This window comes from Sceloporus undulatus, chromosome 1, assembly GCF_019175285.1.
Source record: "Sceloporus undulatus isolate JIND9_A2432 ecotype Alabama chromosome 1, SceUnd_v1.1, whole genome shotgun sequence".
NCBI lineage: Eukaryota > Metazoa > Chordata > Lepidosauria > Squamata > Phrynosomatidae > Sceloporus > Sceloporus undulatus.
The window spans coordinates 63,788,096-63,804,640 of record NC_056522.1 but is presented as its reverse complement, the minus strand read 5'-3'; positions in this window follow the sequence as shown (position 1 = coordinate 63,804,640).

Genomic DNA, 16,545 nt, shown 5'->3' with positions numbered 1-16,545 from the left:
GCCTCAGAGGGAGCGATCAGGCAGACCCAGCAACAGCAGGGACTGCCTGAAGGAAGAGGCTCCTCCCTCTTGTAACTGTCATCTTGGCCTCAGAGGGAGCGATTAGGCAGACCCAGCAACATCAGGGACTGTCTGAAGGACGAGACTTCTCCCTCCTTTAATTGTCACCTTGTATTTGTATTGTATTCAATTTTTACTGTACACCGCTATGATCATTGTGGAATAGCGGTCTATAAATAAAACGTATTATTATTATTATTATTATTATTATTATTATTATTATTATGGATGAGAGGGCTTAAACAAGATATTTTACTACCTGAAGCACTGGATGGGATAGGATTCCACAAACCCATTGTGCCATATACATAAATCAGATGGATTGGCAGTTAGATCTTACTTCAGCACTTGCAGTGGAGTAGTGCACTTCCCCATACTTGGAGCAGCGAGCTAGTTGAGAAAGTCAATGTCACATAGTATAGCACTATCTGGCACATATCCGTGAATTTCTTTTTCCCAAATACAATTACTATTACTAGTCCTAAGGGTCTGGCAGAAGGGTCACTTGCATCCCTCCAGCTTTGCTCGTGCCCAATATCCCCTCTTTCCTTCCATATTCACCAGTTGTGATAAAGCAGCATACATAATAGACATCAACGTGAAAGAAAAACCTTGAGGAACAACCGAGAGGGTGTCATTGCTGCCTCCCAGCTTTTGCTGCCTGGGGCAATCACCTTGCTCTGCTGAACAGTTGGGTCAATCCCAAAGGATGAGAGAATTGTATTTCCAGAAGGCTTGCCCATATTTTAACAAAGTCCCAGCCTCCTGCTTGAAGTGGGACCAAAGGTCTGAGGAAAATCACAGCTGTAGTCCCGCCTATGAATTTAAAGAGAAGACCATTCCCATAAGTAATGTTCTCTGAAGCACTTTTGGTGTAAGACGTGGGATGTCAGCCCATTGTAATATTCGATGCAGACCATAATCTTCTGGCACTTTTGCTCGGTCTTACAAACTATTCAGTAGAGACATCACTTGTAACAGTTCAAAAGATAGGGCTAATTAAGCCAAGTGGCAGATGAGGGGGAAATGGGAAAGGAGGGTTTGCTTTTTTGCAAATTCAGAAATGGGGGAAAGGGGAAGTGGTACTTGGAACTAAACAGGCAACAGCTGGCCAGCCTTGGTCAGTTTTGGAAGGCTCTGGAACAAAAAGCAAAAAAGGAAAAGGAAAGCACTCTTCCCCCCCCCCCCCCCCATGGCGTTTTCCTTCTCTTCTTGTGCCTTCTGTCTAAGTGCAGCTGCTGAAAAGCCCCATTTTTTAGGCCTTGAGTTGATTCTGCTGTTTGCCCAAAAAAACAGCAGAAGCAAAGGAGGGGTTCAACATAATCTGCCCTCCTGGGCCACAGTCTCAAAGTTAGTACAGTACAGAGCAGTTATCTTTGCGATGCTGTGGGGGAGGAAGAAGGAAGGAAGGAAGGAAGGAAGGACTCTGGCCCTGTTTGCTTGTGTTAATTGATGGCTTCTGCTGCAGCTTTTCACACTTTTAAAAAAAATTGGAACAAATGTTTTTATTTATAAGTGTAAAAAGGGAAAAAAAAGCCAAAGCAAATTAACAGCTTCATTAGGGTGTCAAACTAAAGCTAAAAAAGAAAAGGAAAGAAACTAGATTCATACTGCTTCAGAGTCAAAGGCCTAGATATAGCAGAAAGGTGTAGGGGGGTACTTTTCAAAAAGGGGAGGGAGGAGAGGGCAGGAAAGCAAGGTGTGAAAAAGGCCCCAAACTTCCTTTTTACTTGTTCAGCTGCAGCATTTCAGGCAGGGAGAGGAGGTTACTATATACTGGTTTAAGACTGTTTTGTTGGTAGGGATAATGGATACTGTCTCTGTGATTTCTGTAAGGCACCCAATGAATTCTGTGACCTGAAGGGGGCGTATACACTTTTCAGATGCAGTGAATAATTAAGTAAATTTTTAGAAAATCTTATTTTGTTGGCTACATGGAACTGTTGCCCCCCCTCCCCCCAAAAAAATATCAGTAGTAGTATCCATTCAGGAATCAGAGGAGTGGTGCTGATTGCCGTCCTGATTATTCTTTCATACATTTATATGTCCTTCACTATGCCTACAACAGCAACCACTCATAATAATAATAAAAAAATTCCAATCAACAGAAGCTGTGTACAGATGGTAGCTTACATACTGTATTACTGTCACTGCCTGCATTGTGCGTACTTTCTTCCTTGCCTTAACAAATATATCATCAAAATCTGTCCTATTCTGGATGGATACTGAATAGTGTTTGTAACTAATGTCCTTCTTTCTCTGGCCTAGAAACAGAGTTGAAACAAATTTTATCTTCTTTCATTGGCTAAAAAGAATGACCAAGGTGGGCAAGTGGGAGATTTGTCCCCCATAATTTTGTATTTCTTCTTCTTTGTGACCAATGTGGAAACCATTGGGCAAACCATTCTGGAATGACATGTCTCTAGATTTATTAACTGGTATATTGTAAACAAAACAGTATTTGTTTGCAAAGGTTGCATACAAAAGAAATAATGAGGTTGCATCTGTCTTTGAACTTTGTAGGAAATACTCTGGCTGATAGCTTCTCAACAGTCGTGTGACAATGCATGCGATTTCATGTAAATGTCACTGTATTATTATACCTGTTTCAGAAAGGCAAAAGACAGTTGTCCATCAGCTTGTTGAGCAATTTGGAGGAAGAGCAATGTCATCATTCAAGTAAACTGTGATTTATGCCAATCTTATCTTAGGCGGGGAGGTGGGGGGAGAGGGTGGCAGCATTCATCCAGAAGAGGTTTGCCATTGCCTTCCTTTAAGGTCAGCCAGTAGGTTTCCATGACTGAGTGAGGATTTGAACCTTAGTCTCCGAGAGTTCTAGTGCAACACTCATACCATTACACTAGGCTGACTCTTTCACCCACAAATATGGAAGACTTGGAAGAAAATTGTTCCGGTTTTAAAATAAACCCTGACTGCCTATATTGGGGAAGCTCATGTGGTGGTATACACTTAAGGACCTCAGACTCCTTTCTGGATAAAATGGTGATCTACATGTATACAGTTGTTGGTTGTTCCTGTTCTAGAAAATGCTACAAAATGGGGAAAGGAATTTTGCCCCATTCATTAGCTAATTCTATCCACAGCTTGTTCAGATAATATTTATATTTTCCCCTGAGTTGTGAAATATATGAAAGTATGATGTCAAGATGTGAGAGTGCCTCTTTCATATGACAAGATGCAATCAATTAACCATGTGCCACGTGTGATTGTAATGCATGTCAGCTCCTATCTCCCATGTTGCTCTGACTGTAAGTGTTTGTGTTGTACCTTTCCACCTCCAAAGTGTTGACTCTGGAGTTGTTATTTCAGGCTCAGAGTAACTGTAAGAAAAATTGCATTCCAAATGTTTCTGTCAAAAGGAGGAAATGTAATGAGCAAGAACAGAGAATTCCACTTGTCAAACATCAGTTGCCTGCAGATCTATGGCTTTTGTTATGCAACCTTGTGTTCAGCTAAGTTATGCGAAGCAAATAAAAAATTGACTTCCTAGAGACATAGCCTTTGCATCTGCTAGAGGATTTCAGTCAAGAGGACTGGGTCCCTAAACCAGATTACATTGTTCCTCCACTTGGAGCCTGGCAATTCAAAACCATTCTTGTCACTTACAAATCATTTGGATTTTTCCCTGTACTGTACGAATCTACTAGATTGAGTTCCCCCCCTTCCAATGGACAGCCAAGCTGATAAGAGACTGTATTCATAAAGAAGAGTTTGACATTAAAAAATTCACACACTTCTGAAACTGACTGTCAAATCACTTCACATCTGTACCTAAAGCAAACAGACATAATGCTAACAGCTTGTTAGAACTCAAAAATGCCACCCACTAATCAGTCCACCTGTGGAATTCTCAGTCCATCTTGCAAACCATGGAATCGACTGCCAAGATGCTTGACAAGAAAATGTATATTAGAGTACTGAGGAAGAAGAGATATGCAGTGCTGTGGCATAAACAAAATAAACTTGGAACACAGCAAGGAAATGTATCAGCTCAAGTTGACTTGAAGTTAGTTAACCTGGCTTCAAGCTGTGTCATTTGTGAATACACAAAGATATCTTCCAAAGTTTCTGCTTTACATTTGCTGGCACTTCAGAAATGTGAAAGAAAGTCACACGTTACTGAGGTTGTTGCTGTTAGGTACTTTCAAGTTGACTCCAACTCATGGAGATCCTATCATTGGGTTTTATTGACAAGATTTATTCAGAAGAGGTTTGCCATTGTGTCTCTCTGAAGCTAAGAGAGTGTAGCTTGCCCACACTGGAGAAATAACTCAGTTTGGCACTGCTTTAACTGCCCTGGCTCAAGGCTATGGAATTCTGGGAGTTGGGGTTTGTTGTGGGGCCCAGAGCAGTTATTTCTCCAGTGTGGATGCAGCCTGAAGATTTCCCGGCCAAGTGGTCTCCCAGAGTCTCCCAGAGTCCTAATCTGACCATCAAAACATTGCACCATGATGGCTCCTCACCATGATAGATTCTCAGTTACTATTAAAATGAGCAAACAGAAACTGCTTCTGATATTCTGCTAGATATCCAATCACCTTTTCCAAAGTAATGTTTTACATTTTATGAAAACATTTTTAAAGAGCTACTTGAACGTCCAAATGTGGAAATATTAAGTGGGAATTAGTTCCTCATGCAACATATGTGAAAATCTGTCAAAAGGATTAAACAGGCATTCAAAGATATTTTTTGTGATTCTACCTAGGACAAGTAATGATTTTCAGATAAAGCACTTCACAGTGTGAGATCAACATACTAGGGTGAGTTTGATTGTCGAGATGCCCATTCATGCTGTGCAGTTATAGCATTATGATTCCACTTTAACTGCCATGGTTCATCCTGGGACTTAGAGTTTAGGGAGGGTTATTTAGAATATTCAGCCTGGAAACTCTAGTTCCAACACCAAACGGAATATAGTGCAATAATTATGTAGTGTAAATGGGACATTTACACAATTGGTATGAGTAAAATTTGCTTGATGATAAGGCACTAGATGATAAGGAATGATCTTGGAAGCTAAACAGAGTCAGCTCTGGTTCGTACTTGGATGGGATGCCATCAATACCTAGAGCTGTAGGTTATATTTCAGAGGAAGGAATTGATAAAACCACCAAGTATTCCTTGCCTATGAAAACCCTATGAAATCCATGAAGTCACCATAAATCAACAGGTGACTTGAAGGCATATATACAAGGATAACAAAAGAAGGGGCATAGGGAAAAGTGTGGATTGTTTGCAATGGCTGTGAATCTCTATAGCCTTGGGAATGAGACACTTATCAGAGGTTGAGAAAAAGAAAAGGAGTTTTTGCTGTTTGAATTTGGGCAGCAAGAGAGAGTGCCAGATGAAGAAGCAGCACCTTGGGATGCTTTCAGAATCTGATGCAGGGTTACTGCTTGCACTGGCTGCTTCAGGAATGTATTCTACTATCTTCCTCTTGGATATTTCAGAAACATAGATATTACCCCCCAAAACCCAGCATTAAATCTGCACTGATTCCTCTTATCATAGACAAGCTAAACCTTCTAGCACTGTCTTTAGACTACATGCCATTTTGGGAAGTGGGGAACAATAAGGCAGCAAGACATGTGCTGTGCTGAGAGAGAAGCTATTCATCCCTTATGGCCTTTTGAAAGAACTACAAAACTTATCAAGCACTGAAACAATTTGGAATCTCCTTAGATTGCATTTGGTGATTGAGGAGGAGGAGGAGGAGGAGGAGGAGGAGTTAATACTATTGGTATTTGGTGTTGCATAAGTAATTTGTTTTTGTTTTAAACATTTTATTAACTAAACTGCCTTGGGTACAAAAAGGGTGATCTATACATTAATTTCAAGAAATACATTGTTCATGTAATCCACCATCCCTGGATCCCATATTTGGAAAGTTTCACCATTTAGTGGGCAGTTTAAATGACTGGCAGGCTCTGGGATGTTTTTAAGAGGCAGGTCATGTCCATGGATAGCAATCAGTCATGGTTTTCTTTGATGACACTGCTCACTATTTTAATGCAATTCTGCATCTGACTTTTCTATCTACATGTGCTTTTTTTTTTACACATCTGATCTTTACTTTCTACATCCTATTTCTTCACTGTCTCTGCTAAAGGTTTCTTCTCTTTTAATTATTTCTTCGCACCTAGATATAATTACCATTCACAAGAATCTGCTTGCTAACAGACTTAACACTTGGCAAGATATACCAATAATGCATTCTTTCTGACTAAAGACTGCCTCCTCATGGATGGGACAAAAAGGTTGGGTGGGGATATATATTCTGGAGATCAACATACATATCTAATTCTAAGAGCATCTGATGGCTGCAGTGGGAAAATGATAATATTTTTCTTGTCCTTCTTCCAAATTGATTATAAAGCATACAGATCTGTTAGGAGAGAAGAGGATGGTTATGGAATGTGGTGTGCTGAATAATTTTTACATACCACTCAGGATGTGAAGGTCACACACTCCATGGTGCAATAGTAAAAGGCAGGCACAGACTGACTTTTTAAGAGGTTATTTTCTTTATGTTATTCCAAGCCTACATGTTCACGCAAAAAAAAATTCTTTTAAAAAAACAACCTTGCATTTGTGTGAATCCAAAATGTTATTTTAACATCTGTTCTTTTAAGGCAGTTAGCTCTGGGAAAGCAGTGTGCTTTGCCATAAATTTAGGTCATTAATTTGTATCTGTTCTTTGTTTATTTAAGAAACAGGACAAAAGGGCAGCTGCTGAAACATTTGGTTGTGCCGAGGGGTAGTGGGCTGAATATGCCGGAGTTCTGTGTGCGACCAGCTTGAGTTTGTATCTACGGCTACAGGACAGAACTTTATGGAAATCTTTTGCCAAGCCATGTGGCGCTCTGTGGTCTTTTGCATCACTCTAAATACCTGGAGGTACTTTGGGGGAAGAAATGACGGGAAAGTTCTGGAAAACAAAGAATGACAACCAGAAATGTACATACAAATGGCTCCATCTTTATTTTATTTTTGACAAAGATCCTAAGAAATTTTACTGCATCAATTTTAGTGCTACAGTTGGTTAGAAAAAGTAACACTCTGTACAGCAAAATGACCTATTTTAATTAGACATTTATAAACAGAAGCAGAATAATGCCTACTAAATGGATTCTTAACTACATTTACTGTCTCTAAATTGACTATTGCATGTGGAATAATTTGTATAGAACTATTGATGTTATAAAACATTACAAAGATTTTATTTGCTTTCACAGAGGTAATGTTCACAAGAGAAATTAGGTACATTTGTAGGGTCATTAGATGTGAGTTGGCTCTGTGACTTCTAATCCATTGCATTTGGACTGTCAAAAAACAGTTTTGTATGTTTTCAAATGTGGTTACTTTGACATTCTTGGAGAAACATCATCATGTATTTTGAGGTGTGGGGGTTATTATGCACACTATGGCTAAATGAATAAGAAAACACCTAACTTTACAAAAGTGCTTGAAATGAATATGCTTCCATAGCTGCTCAGTTATGCAAAGCCAAAGTCTGGTGCTTGCTGGTGGCTTTTGGCAAGTCTCCGCTTCAAAACAAACCTAAACTCAGGAGGACAACTTTGAAAAGGGTTTGTGGGCGCCTGAATTCCAGTACAGAGTGAGGCTTTTGTCATGCATATGCCGTGTTGTTTAAAGGCAAAAGTAAGCAAGACAAGGATGAGGCATTACATGCCATTTTCAGATATTTCAAATAAAGCAGATTTTCTTCCAATGAAAAATGTGAATATGGAGAAGCAGATAAAAAGTGTTGACCCCATAACCTGTAAACAAGGAATGTAGGCTGATCCTGTAAAAATTAATGTGTCCTTGAAACTACCTGATATTCAGTACATGTCTGGAATAAATTTTGACTGCTTGACAAACTGTTTAGAAATATGCTTATCAAACTCTGAAAAATCTTGAGTACCTATGTTGGTAGAAAGGTGGGATATAAGAAAATAATAATAATAACAATAACAACAACAACATTTCAGCTTCAGACAATACACAGGGGAGTTAATTGCTATCATGAAATAAGAACTGCTGGCATTTTTGTTTGTTTTGTTGCACTGTTACAGCAGCACAGCAGTCAAGGTATCATCATATGGACTAGGAATGTTTGCACAAGCATAGGCCTTATCAAAACATTACAACAATGTACTTAAGCAGTGGTAGCTTTAGATGTTGCTTGGGCATGTGAGTGTTTCAATTCTTAGTTGGTATGCCATTCAAACTCTTAGTGGATTCAAGTTCACAAGATAATCTTGCATCTAGGATCCAAAACTTTAGGTTATGTTTTATGAAATCCCTCATTAAACATAGGGGGGGGGGGATATAGAGAGTGGGGAAAGAATCCAGCAGCAGACAGTTGATTTCAAGACCTCCCATTAAGCACTCACTAAGAGATGAAGGAAAAGCCTTGGACATAAGTGTGAAATTGTGTATTAACCTTACTCAGATACTAGTGCCAGCATCAACAGGGTGACTGCTGCAAATGAGAAAGAGATGAATTTCCAAAACTTGTCAGAAAATATTCCATTTCTGTCAGCAGGAATAATACTGTTGGAAGCAACCTCTACAGCATCTAGTACTTTGCTAAAAGGACAGGAAGGAACGATACATAGCAGTCTGTGAAAAAGCATTGTGTTGCAAACCCTGAGCTGCTCAAAGAAATGGTTTTCTTAGTTGTACTTAAAATTACATGAAGGCCCTCCCCTCTACCCACCTGGGCCAAGAACCTGTTGAATATATTCACTGAGAAAAGATGCCTTGTAAACATGTCCAGGAGATGGTGCCTGACATAAATGATCAGGATGTGGTATAACTTCATGAGCAGTGAAATCATACCAGTCATATAATTATGTCTAGGAAAATATAGTCTATATTGATCTCTGCTTGTCAGCATAGCACATACAGGGTATAATAAGAATGTCTGCTGGCCACACAACCTACACAGAAGATGAAACACTGTGGATATAAAAATAGCAATACTGTTTGTCCCACAGCAGGGCTGAGGAATTTTTTTTTTTCCTTCAGAGCTAGTTTGGTTAGAACCCTCTTGGTGGCATATGCTGGTGTGACCTCCAGTTATGCCAGTATACTTTTTTTTATTTTTACATTCTAGAAGACATATTCTGTACTGCCTCTACAACATTGCTCACCTGAGAAGCACAGCAGTAGCTGGGGGGGGGGTCTTGCCCCCTGATTTGCAGTGAGGATGACCCAGGTATATATTGGCTGCCCTTGCACACCGGAAGAAACAGCAGTAGCTTTCCATTGGAGACAGAGGCTGCTCATTTCCACCCAGTGTGAAATAGCATCGTCACTGTCTTCAAGCACACCCATACAGCCAATAAGTGTTGAAGGGAACAAAGCTGCTCCCACACAGATGCACAGCTGGAGAGAAAACAGGAAAGACTGAACCCCTCCCATAAATTATTTCCCCCCCCCCCCCAAAAGGCCGGTAATAAGTATCCTAGTGGAGACTTATGTTCCACCAGCATGCTTGTTGAATCTGGGCCATGGTCTCCAGGAAAGGGTTTTGGGAGCCACTTGACCACACCAGGCAGAGCCACTTTCATGTCTGGCATGTACGTCCCATCATTCTTGTTGCAAGATAAATATGCATACACACAAAATACATACTTGATATTCCGTTCACCCAATTCATGAATATCCTCAATGGGAAGTTGCCCTCTTTCCCTAATTCCTCCCATGTGATAAACTTACTGCTCTCACTCCTTTGGTTTTGTACAAAATAGCAACTGGTACTGGTGGAAACTTCCAGACATATATATTCATAATGCATTATACAGAAATGACACTAGACATCATAAAGGAGCAACTTTACTGTAAATTTTTGGTCACTGTGGGAACAGTTGTGTAGTATGGCCTACCTTCGTGTATGTTTGAAACCATACTGCTCACTTGTGCACAATTCTGCCTCCTGATTCTTCGGATTCATTTGCACATTTTGTGACAGCAAGGAAAATGTCTCTGGGCAAAATTAAATGTTGGACCTTTCACAAAAATTCATAGACTTCATCTCTTTGCTGAACAAAAATGGGGAAGTGGACCCTCTCTAAGGTCTGCCAATAAATCTAGCCATTGCCCCCTTTCTCCTTTGTGTAATACTTAAGCTGTTTCCAAGCTGTAGAGGATGATAGACTCTATTGTATAGACAAACTGAAAAGGATTCTGTCTTGTGTGCCCTTCAATTTCCATGTCAGATCAGTTCTGTACAGGTATCAGAATGGCATATAAATGATTTGGTAAAAATTGTGATCAGCTAGTAGAGTACACTGTTGAATATTTTTCTGTTTAAAACAAGCCAAAAATCTCCCTGTCAGTAAGATGGTTAGAAACAGAGATTTGTACTTCTATGGAGATTTTATATGCAGGAACCCCTTAGTTGCTGGCATGTGATACCCAGCATTCTTGTTGAGAGACATACAATATTCTGTTCATTCCATTCAACCATACCCTTCATAGCATGTCACATACGCAATTTACAAGACAACAGATCACTCTGTTACTTTAAGGGCTGCACATCACACATGGCTTTTAAGTCACAATTCCCACAAGAAGGAAGTGGCATCGGCGACACTGATTGCACAGTGCCACTTCCTTCCCATACCTGACCTGTGTCTTTTCATTTACAGGGAAAACCTATGAATGAAATGCCAATCGTGCTAATCTGTGGGTGCAGAAAGCCATTCCCATGCCAGTAACATGACCGGCAGTGACAATGGTCTCACTGTCCCTTCCCTACTTCCCTTCCCTTTTTTAATCCCCCCCTAACTTTTTGCACTATTTTGGAGCTCTGGAGCCCTGAACAAAGTTTCAGAAATTGTTTTAGGCGTGGATCAGGACTGCAAAGCTCCAAAATAGCACACACACACACACACACACACACCAAAAAAGGGGGGATTTAAAAATAAAATAAAAACAAAAGGCAAGATGGACGAGGCATAAAAGAGAGGGGGGAGGGGTTAAGGTACAGGAAAGGAAAGGTACGAAATACTGGCAGCCCCAGTTGCACTTAAGGAAGTGCTCCTATGCTGGTATTGCACCTTTTTATTTTCAGTGCAGAACTACAGTGCAAAATGGGTTGGTGTGATAAAGCCCTAAGACTCATCTGCTCCATCCTGCTACATGTGTAGACTATACTTCTCTGCTTCCTTCCAACTACAGTTTTAAGAAGCACAGGGATGGAAGAAGTCATTAGTCATCAGTTTTCTTGCCTGCCCTTGCAGGAACAACACTATTCCAATATGACTTTTCAGAAAGTTAAATTATAACCTCTGTCCACTCTCTTTAAGTACAAGCCCTGTTGTTCCAAACCAAAAGTATTATAAGATTTCTTTTTGAAATATTTTGATTATAATATATGGAAGGCTCCATAAAATTTTGAACAGTGTAATATTGTTTTAAAACTCCTCTGCTCTACCCACAACACACACAGTTGCCATAAAAATTAGCAGATAACCTGTTAATTCTCCAAGAAGCCATGACTCACTATTCATCCCAGAATGAGTCAATTGTCTTTATTTCCCCTCACACCCGAGTCGCATGTGTCCCTACTTCTCCCCCTGCCCCCACTTGCTTGCCTTGATAAGGTGGTGTTCCCCATTTGTCAGGAATCTGAATTAACTCCTTCTTTCTGAAATCAGGTCTGTGAAGTAACCAGTTTTTTTAGCCATTAAGTAATATTTTTTGCAGGTCCCCAATACACTCTTCCAAGTCTCATAATTACCAGCAGAGGTCTTTTTTTCCTCCCCATAATGTACAAAATGATCTGCCCTTTTATGATTGCCTTGAGAATATCCCACAAAGCCAATGGTGAGGGAGCAGATGCCTCATTCAATTCCAAATAGAAGGAAATCTGTTGTCTCAAATAATCCCTAAATTCAGACACTTTCAGCCAGCTATTACCAAGAGACCACATTTTAAGAGCAGATGTGTTATTAAGGCTGAGAAATGTTATGAGAACTTCGTGATCTGACAAATAAATGCAATTCTATTGAGCATTCCAACATTTGATTTGGGATGAGGGTGGATGGGAGAAACAGAGTATAAAAAACTTAAACCTACTGGAAGGGCAATAAGATGTGAAATCTTTCTTCAAAAACAATGCAGTATTTTTCAGATGTAACTTAAACATTCTTTGAGAACCCTAATAAACAAACCTTAACTTAGTCACACATTCTAAAATGGGTTATAACCAGGAATTAAAAGTTGAACATGATGCTTAGTGTGTGCATATGTAATTCATGTATGCATGTGGCAGTGCTGCAGTTTAAAACAAGTAATACTTCAAAGAATGGCTCCCAAACAAACCCTGTCAAACTCTCCCAATTGCCCTGATCTATTTTTGTGATCGGTAGCACAGTGTTTATATCCTGCACGGCGCAGGAGCATTGCAAGCCACAGCAGCAGTGGAAAAGGAGCAGCTTTCTACCGCTTCTTTTTGGGCCAGCAAAAAGCCAAATCAGGGCTGCGGTGTGTGGTTGCCATGGCCTCGATCCGGTGATCAAAGGGGCAAGTGTCAAGCCACCCCTTCAAGGCCGACAGTTTTAGCCCCAAGTAAGGAATACTAGGAGTTGCAGTTCAACAGCATCAGGAATTCCCAGCCTTGATCTAGGGATATTATTACTGTATATTATTTTAGCAGAACATCGATTACAGAATTAAGGAGTGATGCATGAGGTTATAACTACCATAGTGGCCTGAATCCTAAGATCACTGGTCCTGTTTATATGGCAGAAAGACAGCTATAGACATAAAACATAGACATTTTTGCAGATTGCAAGAACTATATGTCAATAACTATTAGGTTGTGTTATGTTGTAATATATGATGCATTCCCCAGCATGTTTTCTTATGGGGACTGGAAATCCACAAAGGAGCACAAGAACGGTCTGTGATACAAACTAAAACAATGGGAAGGTATGTTTTTCTTAACCCAGTGCAGGAAATCCTGTGCCTCTTGCATGAGAAAGTAACATTTTCCTCCTTTGGCCTACAGCTCAATTTCAGGCAGAATTTCTCTGGCAGAGATTAGTATTCTTTGAAGGAAACTGCTTAAAGAAGTATGTTCCTTGACCATTTGAAAGGGAAATTCATTGAGGGTTTTAAGTAGGTTTAAGTACAGTTTAAATATTCAGAATGAAGGAATATCACAGAACTATGGAGCGTATCCTGGAGCATTCAGTGAAGCTTTCATAATTTTTTGTTGTTTCCATTGGTGCACTAGAAATATTTATACTGTATGTTCACAGCAATGAGCTTTTATGGTGCTCTGATATTCTAGAACATATTTTTTCTAACTAGTAGATTAGGAGGACGCACAAATTGATAACACTGTGAGTTAAGATGTCTGACTCACTGTGCAAGTGCCTGACTTTGAGAGGGAGACCAGAAGCAGAAGAGGAACAAAATTCTGTTCATAGTAGTAGAAGTGAGAATGTCATCAATTGCAGAATTACTAGATCCTTACACTTGTCACAATTTCCTCTTCTTCACACATGTTAATAGTACAAGAGCCCTGTCATCCAAGAGGCACTGGATGAATACATTTGTTGTTGTGCACAACACAAGTCAACACTACCTTATGACAACCATAACAGGGCATTCTTGGCAAAATGTATTCAGAAGAGGTTTGCCATTGGCTTCCTTTGAGACTGAGAGAGTGTGACGTGTTCAAGGTTGCCCTGTGGGTTTCCACGGATGATTTGGAGCCTGGTCTCCTGGAGTCCTAGAACCTTATCGCACTCACAGTTTTCCCGTTCTGTTCCTGTTAACGAGGCAGACAGATCATGAAACGGGCTGACAACGAACGCTATCGCATTAAGTGTTCTTAGCAGTATGTGAACACGAAAAGAACGATTGCTATTGCACACCACTAACGGAGAAAATGACCTGTTGTCGTTTTAGGACCTCGCTGTGGACGGATATCACTGCACAGCTTGAAGCCCCAGGGACACCCCTTTTCAGGCTGCGGGGAAGGGGCCTTTTGCCGCTTCCCCGCAGCCCAAAAAGCGGCGGATCGAGGCCTCAGCAGCTGCCGCTCTGGATGCTGAGGCCCCGATACAGCGAGGAAAGGAGCGAGTACAGCCCGCCCCAAAGAGGCGGTCTGTAACCCGCCTCAATATTTATAATGCATATGTGCTTTCTCCTTTATAGACAATGTTTCTATTTTTTTCTGTGGAAAAAAAAAACACACACACACACACACACACAGAATATAAATCAACAGTGGATTCTGTCTTTCAGAATCAGGGCTAAATCCCTGATCATGGCTAGAGCCCTGATCCTAAAGCATTCTGTTGCTGTTCTGCAACAGTTTGTCTATATAAAAGTCATCCTAACATAAGAAGCATCTGATAATCTCTATCTTCATATACCTTTGAAGTGTCATTGTTGAGGAAAAAAATTTTCTGACAATTGAGAAAGAACTGGTGAGCAAGACAGATCTGAGGAAGCAGTCAGAGTTGTTTGGATGATTTAATTTTCTCATGATCCCAGAAGATTCAGAACCAAAACGCCCGGTTGTTGCCTTGAGAAACAGCTAAGGCAAACTGTTTATGTGTGTATATGAAGAAAAAGAAATCTGCCAGAGACACTCATCCAAAATAAGGTTATGTTGCATGAGTGCCTCTGAATGAAATACACTGTCTCTGCCCCCCCCCAACGCTCCCTTTTTGTGCCCCAATGGAAATTACAATGATAATTTAAACACAGCTGTCCTGCTGTGCATTTGTATCTGTGGCCCTGGAGGATGGTGACATGTCTTAATAGCAATGGCTGTCCCAGAACAAAAATAATGAGAGAAACATCTGTCTCCCTTTTACTCCCCCCCCCCCACAGACAAATGGCATTTCTGATTCAGATTTGAGGTTTGAATTGGGCTGTCAAAAAGGCACAACACAGACACCTTCCTTTGCTGTGTTCCCTACAAGCTTTTGTTCAGAAGATATTGATTGTATATACATGCATATGTATAAAATATTCATTAATTTGGAAAAGATTATTATTTCCTGCCGGTGGCTAGAAAGAACAGCTGAAACGTGGGAGTCCAGACTACAGCTGGGTGAATGGAACTTCTGAAAAAGATTCGGCAAGTGAAAGCTGCTGAGTCACTTTTGCTGATATTTGCGACCTCTTTTCTTAGTGAACTTTTGGAGTTTCTGTGTTCAAGAATGTTAATGAAAAGCAAAACAAAATAGCACAAACCCACCATGTTCTCTTAAGTTGTGTGTATTGTGTAACATTTCCACGTTGCTTTGGTTATCTTCACATTGTATTATTATCACCATCGTTCATTTCTTATCATTTAAAGGTTGTATAGTTGCAGTCTGGATAGCATCTGAAACAAGACTGGGGCATAAGAGCTCAACATAGTGTTTATGCCCGTGCAAACTGTACAGTTTTTTTAAAAAAAAATGTGCGTGGGAAGCACTCAACCCTCCCATTATTAGCTGCTATAATATCAGATTTATTTATTTCATTATAATTTTACCCTATGCTATACCTGAGACTTGAGGGCGTTTGCTTTAGATTTCAGGTAAACCTCTTAAACTCTCATCTTATCATAACCATAGAACTTGGAAAAATTACTCAGGAGATTATAGCTTCCACTCAACATCACCAGTGTTGGTGTCTATCTGCCCATCCATCCATCCATCCATCTCACCATTTCCCCAAAAATTGAGATTCAAGGAGTCTAGGAGGTGTAGTCCAAAGCAGTAACTTTTCCACCTCTGACACTGAAGGAAACTTCACATTTTGCAGACTATTTAATGATTCCAGGCACTAGATTTTGCTGACATTCTTTCCTTCTGCAATTTTCTGTGGTTACACATGTAACTTACAGTGATGTATTCCATTTTTTTACAACAAGTCTCAAGTCAAATCTCATGTCTTTGCCTTCAAATCTCAAGGTGAGTCTCATGTCAAAGATCAAGTCAAGGCTCGGTCTAGGTGCCAACTTTTAACAGAGAAAAGGAGGTGGGGTGAGTTTTTCAAAGGGAACAGCAAACATGTTAAGCAATGGCTTGAGGCAGGGGTTGAGATCTTCTTGGCAGCCTGTCCCCACTGCACATCAGAAGAGACTTTAAAGCTTTTCAAAAGCTTCAGAAAGATCCTGCTGCTCAAAGTGAATGATGTTAGCAAGTCAGTTGCTAAAATATGCAAGTCTCAAGTCAGATTGAATTGAGTCAATGCTTTATTTTTTGCCCAGTCAACTCCAGGTTGATTCACTGAAGTAATCTGTGTCCAACTTAAATCCAAGTCAATCCACTCAAGTCTACATCACTGGTAACTTGTAATATCTGCAGTGGTGCCCTTGGACAGCTTATCCTGATTCTTTCTGGCTTGTGGATATACATCTTCATTATTGTTATTGTGTGACATCATGATGATGATGATGATGATGATGATGATGATGATGATGATGATGATGAT